General features: G+C 37.1%; 1 long non-coding RNA gene across 1 annotated transcript; it reads left to right on the forward strand.

Annotated features, from left to right (window-relative positions):
• The first annotated feature begins 6 nt into the window (after positions 1–6).
• LOC125917727 (uncharacterized) lies at positions 7–1,853 on the forward strand. Its single transcript, XR_007456275.1, has 2 exons — positions 7–354; positions 751–1,853. It is a non-coding gene; the product is annotated as an uncharacterized LOC125917727 (long non-coding RNA).
• Positions 1,854–12,572: the final 10,719 nt, after the last annotated feature.

Raw genomic sequence — 12,572 nt, forward strand, 5'->3', positions numbered from 1 at the left:
GGTGTGGGTCTGAGAGGGGAGGCAGATCCAGGGGAGGGATGTGGGTCACAGAGAGGAGGCAGGTCTAGGAGAGGGATGTGGGTCTGAGAGGGGAGACAGATTCAGGGAAGGGCCCTTGATATGACAGGGTCAGTTGTCGGAAGGGAGTGTGGGTGTGGCAGGGGTGGAGGGTTGCGAGTCTGAGAAGCAAAGGCTCTGAGGAAGAATGAGATGTGGGATCTAGGAACTGAGGGCTTTTGAAGGGACCACGAGTCTGGAAGGGGCAGAGGTGTAGGTGTGAGAATTGAGGACAAGTGGAGGATGGTCTGAAGGTGTGTGAGAAGAGCAAATGCAAAGAACATGTGGGTCTGAGAGGTGAGTCCTAAACAAGAGAAGACTGAGCAGGCCAGTGGCACAGGAAACATTCTGTGCTGAGAAGGGAGATGAATCTGTGACAAGAACTTCAACTCGAGTTTGTTAGTGTGGAGTGGGGGGGGGGTGGGCAATCTATAGGAGAGTGGGCTTGGGGAAGTTTTTTTTTTTTTTGCCTTAGGGAAGGAGAGGAGGCAGTCTGGGATGTGAAGAGTGAGGGAGAACGCAGAGAACCCGGGTCTGGAATTAGAACAAGGAAAGAAGTAAGGCTGGGATGATCTAGCTGAACAGGGGCATCAAGGGGAGGAAATCCGAATCTAGGAAAAGGGATAACGTGGGTCAGCTTAACGTGTTTCAAAAGTCATCACCCTGGATCATTCTTCACTCAATCACTTCTAGAGTCAACGCTTCTTGAAACTTTTTTCCACTGTTAAGAATTGCTGAACACAAAAAGGAAGTTTCCTTTTCTTTCCTTTTTCTTGTAAAGCGCTGCTTTTACCATTAGCAGTTACAACTCCCTCTTTGGACTTCCTCTTTGGTAAAGTTAGCGATCAAAGAACAAGATAGAATGTGCAAGCTACATTTGTCCTGTGTGTTCTGCATGAAAAAAGAAGGGGGGGGTTCATGTTTTCCTGTCCATCTCACACGTTTCTTTACTGCAACTTTGAAATCGTGCAATATTTGCATAGCCCTCTTACATGTGCTGAGACCATTGTCCTCCACAGTGGAGGCAGGTTAGAGTAATGGGCATCTGTTGAAGAAGGGTGCGAGAGAGGAAGAGGAAGATAATGTAGTAATACCTCTTTGTAAAGAAGCTAAATGTTTAAAAATTCGACCCTAGTGTCTTTAAATGGACAGATAGTCCCTTTGTATCTTAAAATTTCTGAAACACTTCTAAATACATTGACTATCACACAGGATTAATTTTAGTCTGATTTGGTCAAATCAGTCATTCTTCAATGAAAGTATGTCTATTTGGCTTTATATTTTGGAGAGAGGGTCAAAGTGGTATATATTTATATTTATTTATATTTATATTACATCTAGAGTAAATTGTTTTGTTTGTTTTTCTTTTTTATACATGACCTGTTATTGTTTGGAGAGCACTTTCAAATAACTCTACAAGAGCTGTAGTATAATGGAAAGATCACTAGTCTTAGAAAACCTGCTCAGGCCCTGCCATTTATTAGTTGTATGACTTTGGCCAAGTTACTTAACCTCTCTGAACTTCACTTTCCTCATTGATTAAATTGGGATAGTCTTACATCAAAGGAGGGTTAAAATTAAGTGGGATAATGTGTGAAAGAATCTGGACTGTTTGCTGATCTTAATATTGATAGCTATGCTATTTGTTGTCTACAAATTTTATACTCTACTTAAAATTTACTACTTGTATTGAACGGAGTTGAATATAGTCTAGGTTTTTTGTTTTGTTTTGCTTTTGCTTTTTAAATTAAAAATATAGACCAGAGATACCAGAGAGGTTTCAATGTCTTGAACAGTCTGGGCAAAGGGAAGATTTAACTAGACTTGGTTGAAAAACAATGTTATCTATATTACCAAGTTTAAAAGGTGGATATACTTTCATTTAAGTATGACTTACTATGATCAATTCAGACTCAACTTAACCTTGAATAATGATCAATATCTCGCTTAAGGACTGTTGTCACTTGTGTATCTCACTGTAAGACTTAGCTTTGCCCTTCCTCTTCTCTTTCTGACAATTTAAGGGTCTGCCGCTTAGTGGCATGGAAATAAGTTGCCTGGCTTTCATTTCCTCAACAGAATATGGAATTGAAATGAGTGTTTGGTAGTAACTGTGGGGCACTTACCACACCAACAATATTTTTTGAATGTCTATTAGGTACCAGGCACAACTCTAATTTCTGGAGATACAACAGTGGACAAGAGAAATAAGGACCCTGCCTATCTAAAGCTTATGTTTCACTGAAAAAGTTAAACAAATACAAAAAATATGAAATTCCATGTTTTAGTAGTCCTATGAAGAAAATCCAGAGGAGATAACTCTGAGAGTGTTGAAAGAAGGCCTCCCTCCAGAGATGATGTACCAAATGGAAATATGGTGGAGAATCCTTTTAATTTGTCAAAAGGTTCCTCAAAAATGGTTTATTTACTGTTAAATACCATTATTTGTTGCAAACCTGGAAATGGCACATAAAAAAGTTGCCCAATGTTTGACAACTTAATTAAATTTTGTATTAGCTACTAATTGTGAATGTGAGTAAATTGTATGAATATACTATAACTTCATTCTAACTGTCTGTTCAGGGTCTATGCTATGGTACTTTCTTGCAGTAAAGGTTATTTCTAGGTCATTTGCAAGACTGTGTGCAAGGCTTATTTGACCTGCCTTGGAGGTCACCCAGTGCAAACAGTCTTTTCTCCAGTGGTGTTTGTCAAAAACAATCAGAGGCAGTTGCTTAACATGACAGCTGCCTGAAGCAGTGAATAAAGATTGGAACGAACAATAGGCTTAACCAAAAACCTTACAAGAAAAAGCTAGGGAATGAGATGTCCTTAGGGGACTTTAAAAAGATTTGACATATTCATAGGAATCTAGAAGGGCATCCACTTATATCGGTCTGTGTGTATACCCAAGGCTATACATGTGACCTGAAAACAAAACAAAACAAAACAACAGAATACCCTAAGCTCTCACCTCTAGCTAATCTTTAGGCTTTGTACAAACAGGAAGTAAAAGCTAAGGCAGAGCTGTGAACTTCTTCTTGGCTGTGTGTTGAAGATATGCTCCAACATACACACAAGAGACTCTTTGCGAACACTGGGAAACTTATTGGTTCTAGGCATGTAAGGAAATCTTATTTAATCATTAGCTGACTACTAAGCTAACTGGTCAGAGACTTCAGTAGCCACACATGACACATGACAAAAAATACAGGTTTTATAGAATTAGTTCATAAAAGTCACTGAACAAACAAATAACAACAACAACAAACAGCAACAACAATAAACCCTGGTGATGGAAAAGAATATGATTTTCAGAGTTGTCATATTACTTAAAATGGTTTTTAACAAAAACAATTGCAAGATATGCAAAGAACAATAAAGTATGTCCCATAAATAGGAAAAATAGGAGTCAATACAAACTATCCTTGAGGAAGCCCAGATATTGGACCTACTATCCAAGAACTTTAAATTAGATACTTTAAATATGTTCAGATAACTAAAGGAAACCATGTCTAAAGAACTAAAGGAAAATATGAGACAATGTATCACCAAATAGAGATAGAGATAGAAATTATAAAAAAGAACCAAGGGACACCTGGGTGACTCAGTTAGTTAACCATCCAGCTTCGGCTCAGGTCATGATCTCGCAATCTATGAGTCGAGCCCCACATTGGGCTCTGTGCTGACAGATCAGAACCTGGAGCATGCTTTGGATTCTGTGTCTCCTTCTCTCTCTGCACCTCCCCCACTAGCTCTCTCTCTCTTTCTCTCTCTCTCTCTCAAAAATAAATAAACATTAAAAAAAATTTTTTTAAAGAACCAAATAGAAATTGTGGAATTAAAAAGTACAGTAGGTGACATGAAAAATTCACTAGAGGGACTCAACAGCAGACTTGAACAAACAGAAGAATCAGCAAAGTTAAAGATAGAGCAATTGAGATTAACTAGTATGAGGAATATAAAGAAAAAAGGATACAGAAAATTGAGCAGAAAAAAGATACAGAAAAGAGACCCATAGGACACCATCACGTGTATCAACATAAGCATAATGGGAGCCACAGAAGGAGGCAAAGAATAATTGAAGAAAAAATGGCTGGAAACTTTCCAGATTCAGTGAAAAAAACATTAATTTACACATCCAAGAAGCTTAATGACTTACAAGCATAATAAACTCAAAGATAAACTATACCCAGACACATCATAATCAAACTGTTAAAAGCCAAAGAAGAAGAGAGAATCTTGAAAGCAGACTCATCATATACAAAGAGATCTTGAATAAGATTAATGTCTGATTGTTCATCAGGAACCATGGAGGCCAGAAGGCACTAGGATGATATACTCAAAGTGTTGAAAGTAGAAGGTTGTCAACCAAGAATTATAGAGTCAGAAAAACTCTCCTTCAAAAGTAAAAGGGAAATTAAACAAAAACTGAGAGAATTTGTCCCGAGCACACATTCCCTGAAAGAGATACTACAGGGAGAACTTTGGTTGAAATAATACTAGAGAGCAACTCCAATCCAAATGAAGAAATAAAAAAAATACTGGTAAAGATAACTACATGTATAAATATAAAAGACAATATAAAAATAATTTTTACTTGTAAATCCTTTTGTCTTCTATGTGATTTAAAAGACAACTACATAAAGCAATTAGAAATATGTGTTGATAAACATATAGTGTATAAAGATGTAATTTGTATGACAATATAAGCAAACAGGAGGAAGGAGGAGATAGAGATATAGAAGCACAATTTTTGTATACTATTACAATTAAGTTAGCATTAATCCAAACTAGGTTAGTGAAGATGGGAACACTTACAGCAACCACTAAAAAAAATTTAAATTTTTTTTTTTTTAACGTTTATTTATTTTTGAGACAGAGAGAGACAGAGCACAAACGGGGGAGGGTCAGAGAGAGAGGGAGACACAGAATCTGAAACAGGCTCCAGGCTCTGAGCAGTCAGCACAGAGCCCGACGCAGGGCTCGAACTCACATACCACAAGATCGTGACCTGAGCCGAAGTCGGACGCTGAACCGACTGAGCCACCCAGGCGCCCCGAAAATAATTTTAAATGAAGTGACAAGGGAATTAAAATGGTACACTATAAAAATATCTGTTTAACATAAAATAACTTTATGGAGAAATATAGAAATGAAAATACATAAGATATGTAGAAAGCAAATAGTAAAAGAGCAGATTAAGTCTTATCAGTAATTACATTAACTATAAATGGATTAAACACACTAATTAAAAGGCAGAGACTGGAAGAATGGATTAAAAATATATAATCCAACTCTATGTTATCTAAAAAGACACACTTCAGATTCAAAGACCCACATAGGCTGAAAATAAAAGGACAGAGAAAGATATACCATGCAAACAGTAACCAAGAGACAATTGGAGGGGCTATATTAATATTAAATAAAATAGACTTTAAGACAGAAATTGTTACTAGAGATAAAGGAGGACACTTTATAATAAGAGGGTTGATTCATCTAGAAAATATAACAATTAGAGCCATATATGCACCTAACAACAGAGCCCCAAATACACAAAGCAAAACAGATTGAAGGGAGAAATAGACAATTCAACAATGGTAGTTATAGACTTCAAGTCCCTACTTTCAATAGTAGAACAGTGAAACAGAGTATAAACAAGGAAAAAACTTGAACAACACATTAGCTAGCCCTAAGATATATACATGTATATATACATGTCTATATATATACATATATATATATGTTCTTCAACCACAGTGTATCTAAATTAGAAAAAAATAACAGAGGGGCACCTGGGTGGCTCAGTCAGTTAAGTGTCCGACTTCAGCTCAAGTCATGATCTCACAGTTTGTGGGTTTGAGCCCCATATCGGACTCTGTGCTGTCAGCTCAGAGCCTGGAGCCTGCTTCAGATTCTGTGTCTCCCTCTCTCTCTCTGCCCCTTCCCCACTCACACTCTCTCTGTCTGTGTCTTTCTCTCTCACAAATAAACATTAAAAAAAATTTTTTTAAAAGAAAAAAAGAAAAAAATAACAGAAAAAAACTGGGAAGTTCACAAATATGTGGAAGTTAAATTACTCCTAAAAAATCAATGATTCAGAGACGAAATCATAAAAATTAGTAAATACTTTGAGATAAATGAAAATGAAGACACTATACAAAAACATATGTGGTTAGCATCATCTTAATACCAAAATCTGGGGGAAAAAAATGTTATAAGAAAAGGAAGTTACACACCAATTTCCCTCATGATCCTGATATAAGAACTCTTAAACTATTAGCAGGTCAAATATAGCAATGTGTGGAAAAGATAATATATCCTGTCCATGTTTGGTTTATCCCAGGAATACAAGGTTGGTTTAACCTACAAAAATTTATATTTCAATGTAATTTATCTTATTAGCCAAACATATGATAAGAAGTATATGATCATTTCAATGGATGCAGAAATTTTGATAACTCATTTGACAAAATTCAACATCCACTGATGTTTAAATAAATTTTCAGGAAAATAGAAATAAGAGGGAACTCTCTCAATGTAATAATAGGTATCTATGAAACCCCTGTAGCTAGCATCATAATGGTGAAGTAGTGAGCCTGTTCCCCCAAAGTTTGGGAGCAAGACAAATATCTTGTTCAACACTTCTATTCAATGTTGAAGTGGGGGTCCTAGTCAGTGCAATAAAATAGGAGGAGAAAGAAACAAAAGACATACAGATTAAAAAGGAAAGAGAAATAAGCCAGTCAGAGAAAGGCAAATACCATATGATTTCACTTATATGTGGAATCTAAGAAACAAACAAACAAAATGAGCAAAGGGGAAAAAGAGACAAACCAAGAAACAGACTCATAACCATAGAGAACAAACTGATGGTTACCAGAGGGGAAGTGAGTGGGGAGGGTGGATAAGATAGGTGATGGGGATTAAGGCACCTGTCTTGATGAGCATCAGGTGATGTATGGAATTGTTCAACCACTATATTGCACACCTGAAACTAATGTAACACTGTATGTTCATTATATTGGAATTTTAAAGTTTTAAAAATTAAAAATAAAAAAAGCAGAAAAGGTATAACTGTACTTATTCACAGATGTCATGTTTGTATACATAGAATATCCTAAAGAATCTGCAAAATGACTAACAACCAGAATTAATATGTGAAGTTGACTAGGTTGTAGGGTATAAGCGTAAAACTTAAAATCAGTTATAGGTCTATATACTAGTAGCAAACAATTGCCAAATAAAATTAAATGATTTTATTTATAATAGCAATAAAATAACGTTAAATAACTAGGAATGTATTTAACCAAAAATATGTAAAACCAGTACACTGAAAACAACAAAACACCATTGTGAGAAATTAATGAAACTTAACATAAGTGGAGAGAGATATATCATGTTTATAAATTGGAAGAATCAATATTATTATGGTGATAATTCCTTCCAAATCGATCTATAGATTCAATAAACCCTATAGATTCATTGAAATCTCAAGAGACTTTTTTGTTTGTGTGGAAACTGAAAAATTAATTCTGAAATGTATGTATGGATGAAATGCAAAGGATCTAGATTAACCCCAAAAAAGTTTGAAGAAAAACCTACAGAACATTTACTACCTGATTTCAAGACTTACTAAAAAGAGTGACAGAAGTGGAGAGGATGAGGTATTGACAGAATAGATGAATCAATCATATCAACCAATAAATGAACCATAATAGAGAGCCCACACATATGTGTTCAACTGATTTTTAACAGAGTTGCCAAGAAAGTCATTATGGAGTATCAGGTCTTTTCAACAAATAGTGTTGGAACAACTAGATAAAGCTGTGGACAAAAACAAACCATGATCCCTACCTCACACCACACACAGAAAGTAATTTAAGATGGGTCATAGATCAAAACCATACAGCTTCTAGAAAAGAATGTAAAATATCATCATGACCTTGAGATAAGTAAAGATTTCTTAGAAAGGACACAGAAAACTAAAACTAAAACTTGATAAATTAGTCTGCATCAGAATTAAAATTCTTCTCATCAGAAGATAATCATTAAGAAAATGAAAAAGCAAGCCATAGAATGGAAGAAAATATTTCAATATTTTAATACATATAATGACAAAGGTCTTGTATGTGGAACATATAAAGAACTCCTACAAATTGATAAGAGAATGACTAACAACCCAATAAACATAGGCCAAAGATTTGAACAGACACTTAACATAAAAAGTTAGAGGAATGACCGGTAAGCACATGAAGAATGTGCTCAACATCATGGTTCATCAAGGAAATGTGAATTAAAACCACATTGAGATATTATTTTACGCCCCCTTGAATGCCCACAAAGACTGACAGCACCGAATATTGGTGAGGATATGAAGCAACAGAAACTTCCATGTTTTGTCAGTGGAGACATAAAATCATACAACCCGTTTGGGAAACTGTTTGGTAGTGTCTTATAAATTTATCCATTCTGACCCAATGGCTTCACTCCTGGTGAAGTGAAAATGTATGAGCACCAGAGATTTGAGCTTTAATGTCCATGGGAGCTATATTCATAATAGCTAAAAACTTGTAATAGGCCAAATGTCCATGAGCAAATGAATGGATAAATGAATCATGATATATTCATACAGTGGAATAATACTCTGCAATTTAAAAGACTTTACCATGTTATGTATTGACATTATGTCTTTTTGGTACATAATGACGACAGGTAGAATCTCAAAAATATGAAGGGAAAGAAGCCAGACAGAAAAGAATGCATACTGTGTGATCTCTATGTGACAATCTAGGACAGGCAAGACTAGGGTGAAAAAGAGCCTGTCAGTGGTTACCGAGGACCAGGGAGGGTATACTAACTGCTGAGTGGCACAAAGGAACTTTTTTGGGTGATTGGACTGTTTTATATCCCGGTTGTGGTGGTGTTTGCATAAGGATATATTTGAAAACTCATCCTCTCTACACTTAAAATAGGTGCATTTTATTTTATGTAAATTATGCCTTAATAAAGTTGATTTTTTAATATTTATCTTAGTTTCGAGAAAGAGTGAGGGAGAGAGAAAATCCCAAGCAGGGCTGACAGCACAGAGCCCCATGTGGGACTCGATCTCATGAACCATGCGATCATGACTTGAGCCAAAATGAAGAGTTAGACGCTTAACTGACTGAGCCACCAGGCACCCCAGAAGTTTTTTTTAAATGTTCATTCGTTTTTGAGAGAGAGAGAGAGAGCATGAGGGGCAGAAAGGGGTTCAGAGGATCCGAAGCAGGATCTGACAGCTGTGAACCTGATGTGGGGCTCAAACTCACAAACTGTGAGATCATTACCTGAGCCGAACAAAGTCGGGTGCTCAATCAACTGAGCCACCCAGGAACCCTGACTTTTTTTTTTAAAAGAATACCACCGGGGCACCTGGGTGGCTCAGTCGGTTAAACGTCCGACTTCGGCTTAGGTCATGATCTCACGGTCCATGAGTTCAAGCCCCGCGTCGGGCTCTGTGCTGACAGCTCAGAGCCTGGAGCCTGTTTCAGATTCTGTGTCTCCCTCTCTCTCTGACTGTCGCCCGTTCATGCTCTGTCTCTCTCTGTCTCAAAAATAAATAAACATTTAAAAAAAATTAAAAAGAATACTAAGACCAAATGTTGGTAAGGATGTACAAATGACTGAAATTCCCATACATTGCCAGTAATACTTTAAAATGATACAACCACTGTGGAAAGTGGTTTGGCAATTTCTGATGAAGTTAAACTATCTATGACCCAGCAGTTCCACTCCTAGGTAGTTACTCAAGAGAAATGAAAACCCACATCCACAAAAAGTCTCCTAGAAGAATGTTCATAGTGGCTTTAGTCATAAGAGCCCACAACTGGAAACGACCGAAAGATTCATCAACATAATAATAGATAAACAGATTGTCATGCAGGCAATACACTGGAACTATATTCTGCAATAAAAAAAAATGAATTACTGATTTGCAAAATCACATAGTTGAATTTCAAAACACATTATGTTAACTGGGAGAGGGTAGACGCATAAGAATGCATGATGTATGATTCATTTATATGACGTTCAAGAACAGACAAAACTAATCCATGGTGATGGAAATCCAGAATTGGTTGCCTAAAAGGGTAGGGATTCACTGGAAGAGGCCCAAGATGACTCTCTGGATGGTAGACATGTTCTGTGTCTTGACTGGTGTTGCAAGGGTACATATTTATCAAACCTCACTGAATTATGTACTTAAGATCCGTGCATTTTCCTCATATGTAATTTTGACTTCAAACATGCACACAGGCACACAGATAACTTGATGGAGATTGAATTGTATGTTAAATCATTCGATAGAAAAGTGGAACAATTTTGGTGTCTCTCATAAATTGTTTGATGATGCTCAGATTTCCATCAAGGGGCAATAGAGGCAGAAGGACAGCACTGTGTGAGTAGTGTATTTGGCTAATAGAAGAAAGGTGATCTGGAATGCATAAGGGCTGTGTATTTAAAAGTCAAGATGGTATAGGATGAAGAGCAAGGGCTTTGTAACCAAGCTGGGTTCAAACCCTGGTGCTGCTACTTGGTAACTGTCATCTTAAAGTAGCTTCACTTAGCTTCCTCTTTGCCATCCCTTCCTGGAGGTAAAACAACCTAAGGTCATAGGAATCAAATAGGTCACCACCTGCCAAGTGCTTAGAGTGCCTGCTTCCTAGTAAGCCCTCATGTGTTGTTGGTTATTTTTAGTTTTCATTCTTCTTCCTTATTTTTTTATTGTTATTTGTACTTTTCTCTTCTCCGTCTCCTTATTGTTATTAATTATAAAGGACTGGCAGGTATAAAAATCATGCATTTACTCCTTTACACTCTAACACCTTCATTAACACTCTTCCTTCCACTCAGCTCTCAAAAAGCGATTTCCCCTCTCACCTTGCTAGCTTCTGCTTGTCTTTCTTTCTTTTTTAAAAGTTTATTATTTTGAGAGTGAGAGAGAGAGAGAGAGAGAGACAGAGAGAGAGTCCATGAGCTGGGAAAGGCAGAGAAACAGGAAGAGAAAGAGAGAGAGGGAGAATCCAAGCAGGCTCTCGCACTGCCAGCACCGAGCCTGATGCGGGACTGAAACCCGTGAACCGTGAGATGATGGCCTGAGCCAAACGAAGTCAAGACCCGGATGCTTAACTGACCGAGCCACCCGGGCACCCCTGTGCTTGTCTTTCCAGACCATTCAGCCTTCAACTCCTCCAGGAAGCTTTCCCTGACTGCTAAGTCAGATACTTTGTTTCTATCACCTTCCTTGATAAATAGATCAAGTTGTCATTATAGTACCTGGTTTTATTCACTGTTGCTTTTGCCAGATGTAGTTTCTTTTCCCTTGTGCTTAGATTTTCATGTCTGGTGCATGTTAATGTTCAGTTTATCCTTTAGTGAACACGCGAATAACACAAAACTTTCCTCTGACGTGTTTCAGTCTGATAGCCAAAACATTACAATATTGTCCACTCATCTTTTTTTTTTTTTTTTTAATCAATTTTGACTTGCAGATTTTCTTTCTTGGAATTATCCTGCTTCCAATCCGTGTCTTACTGGTTGCATTAATTATATTACTGGCATGGCCATTTGCTGCAATTTCAACAGCATGCTGTCCTGAAAAGCTGACCCATCCAATAACTGGTTGGAGGAGGTAAGAAATAATAATGTCTAAATGTTAGCTAAATCAAGATTAAAGAAGCAATTACTGTGGTTTAGTCATCAGTCAGTGGTTTTATCTAATGTTGCCTACTCACTATTAACCATTTATTTTCTTTTTCTCAGATGAAACGGTTCTCAAATTCATCACATATAGAAACTTTTGCCCAAGCGCCTTCTGATAATTGTCTGTTGAAGTTGTAATTTCCCAATATTAAAATATTGTTTTCCGAGTCATTGCCAAAAAGTGAGAGGTCCCTGATTCTGGGAAACCCAACTAGTATACTTGAAACCTTTACAGCTGAAAACTATGTGTCTTTCCTCTGCTGTCCCCCAGTCATGACATTTACTTTTGTCCCTCTGTAGTAACTACATTCTTTCTGCCGTGGTGCAAGTAAGTGGATGAGCTATAGTGTATTTTTGAATATTTATCTAATCAGCAGGGTATTTGAGAATAAACTCATCACCAATTGATAGTTACTGGTAAAAGTTCATTCCCACTGGACAGAGCCAACTTGTTGCCGTAAGTATGTCCTGAGAGTGAAGGTTTGTAAGGTGGACTCCTTGGAATAGAAAGCCGGAGGTGAGGTGCAGGGTACCATTGAACTCTCCAAAATTGTCCACCTTGCTTAAAATTTGTATGCTGCATAGGGTCTATTCCTTTCTTCCAAATCTCAAATGAGAATGTCCTCCAAAAATTTTGAAAATCACTGTTCTAGAAACTTTTAAAGAAATATGCAATTTACTATTCAGCTCATGTTCTAGTGAATAATGTCAACATTCAGCACAAGGCTGGTTTCCAGTGGAAGTGAATACAAGGCTGGCAGTGTCCCCAGAGA

Source organism: Panthera uncia, unplaced genomic scaffold, assembly GCF_023721935.1.
Source record: "Panthera uncia isolate 11264 unplaced genomic scaffold, Puncia_PCG_1.0 HiC_scaffold_2297, whole genome shotgun sequence".
NCBI lineage: Eukaryota > Metazoa > Chordata > Mammalia > Carnivora > Felidae > Panthera > Panthera uncia.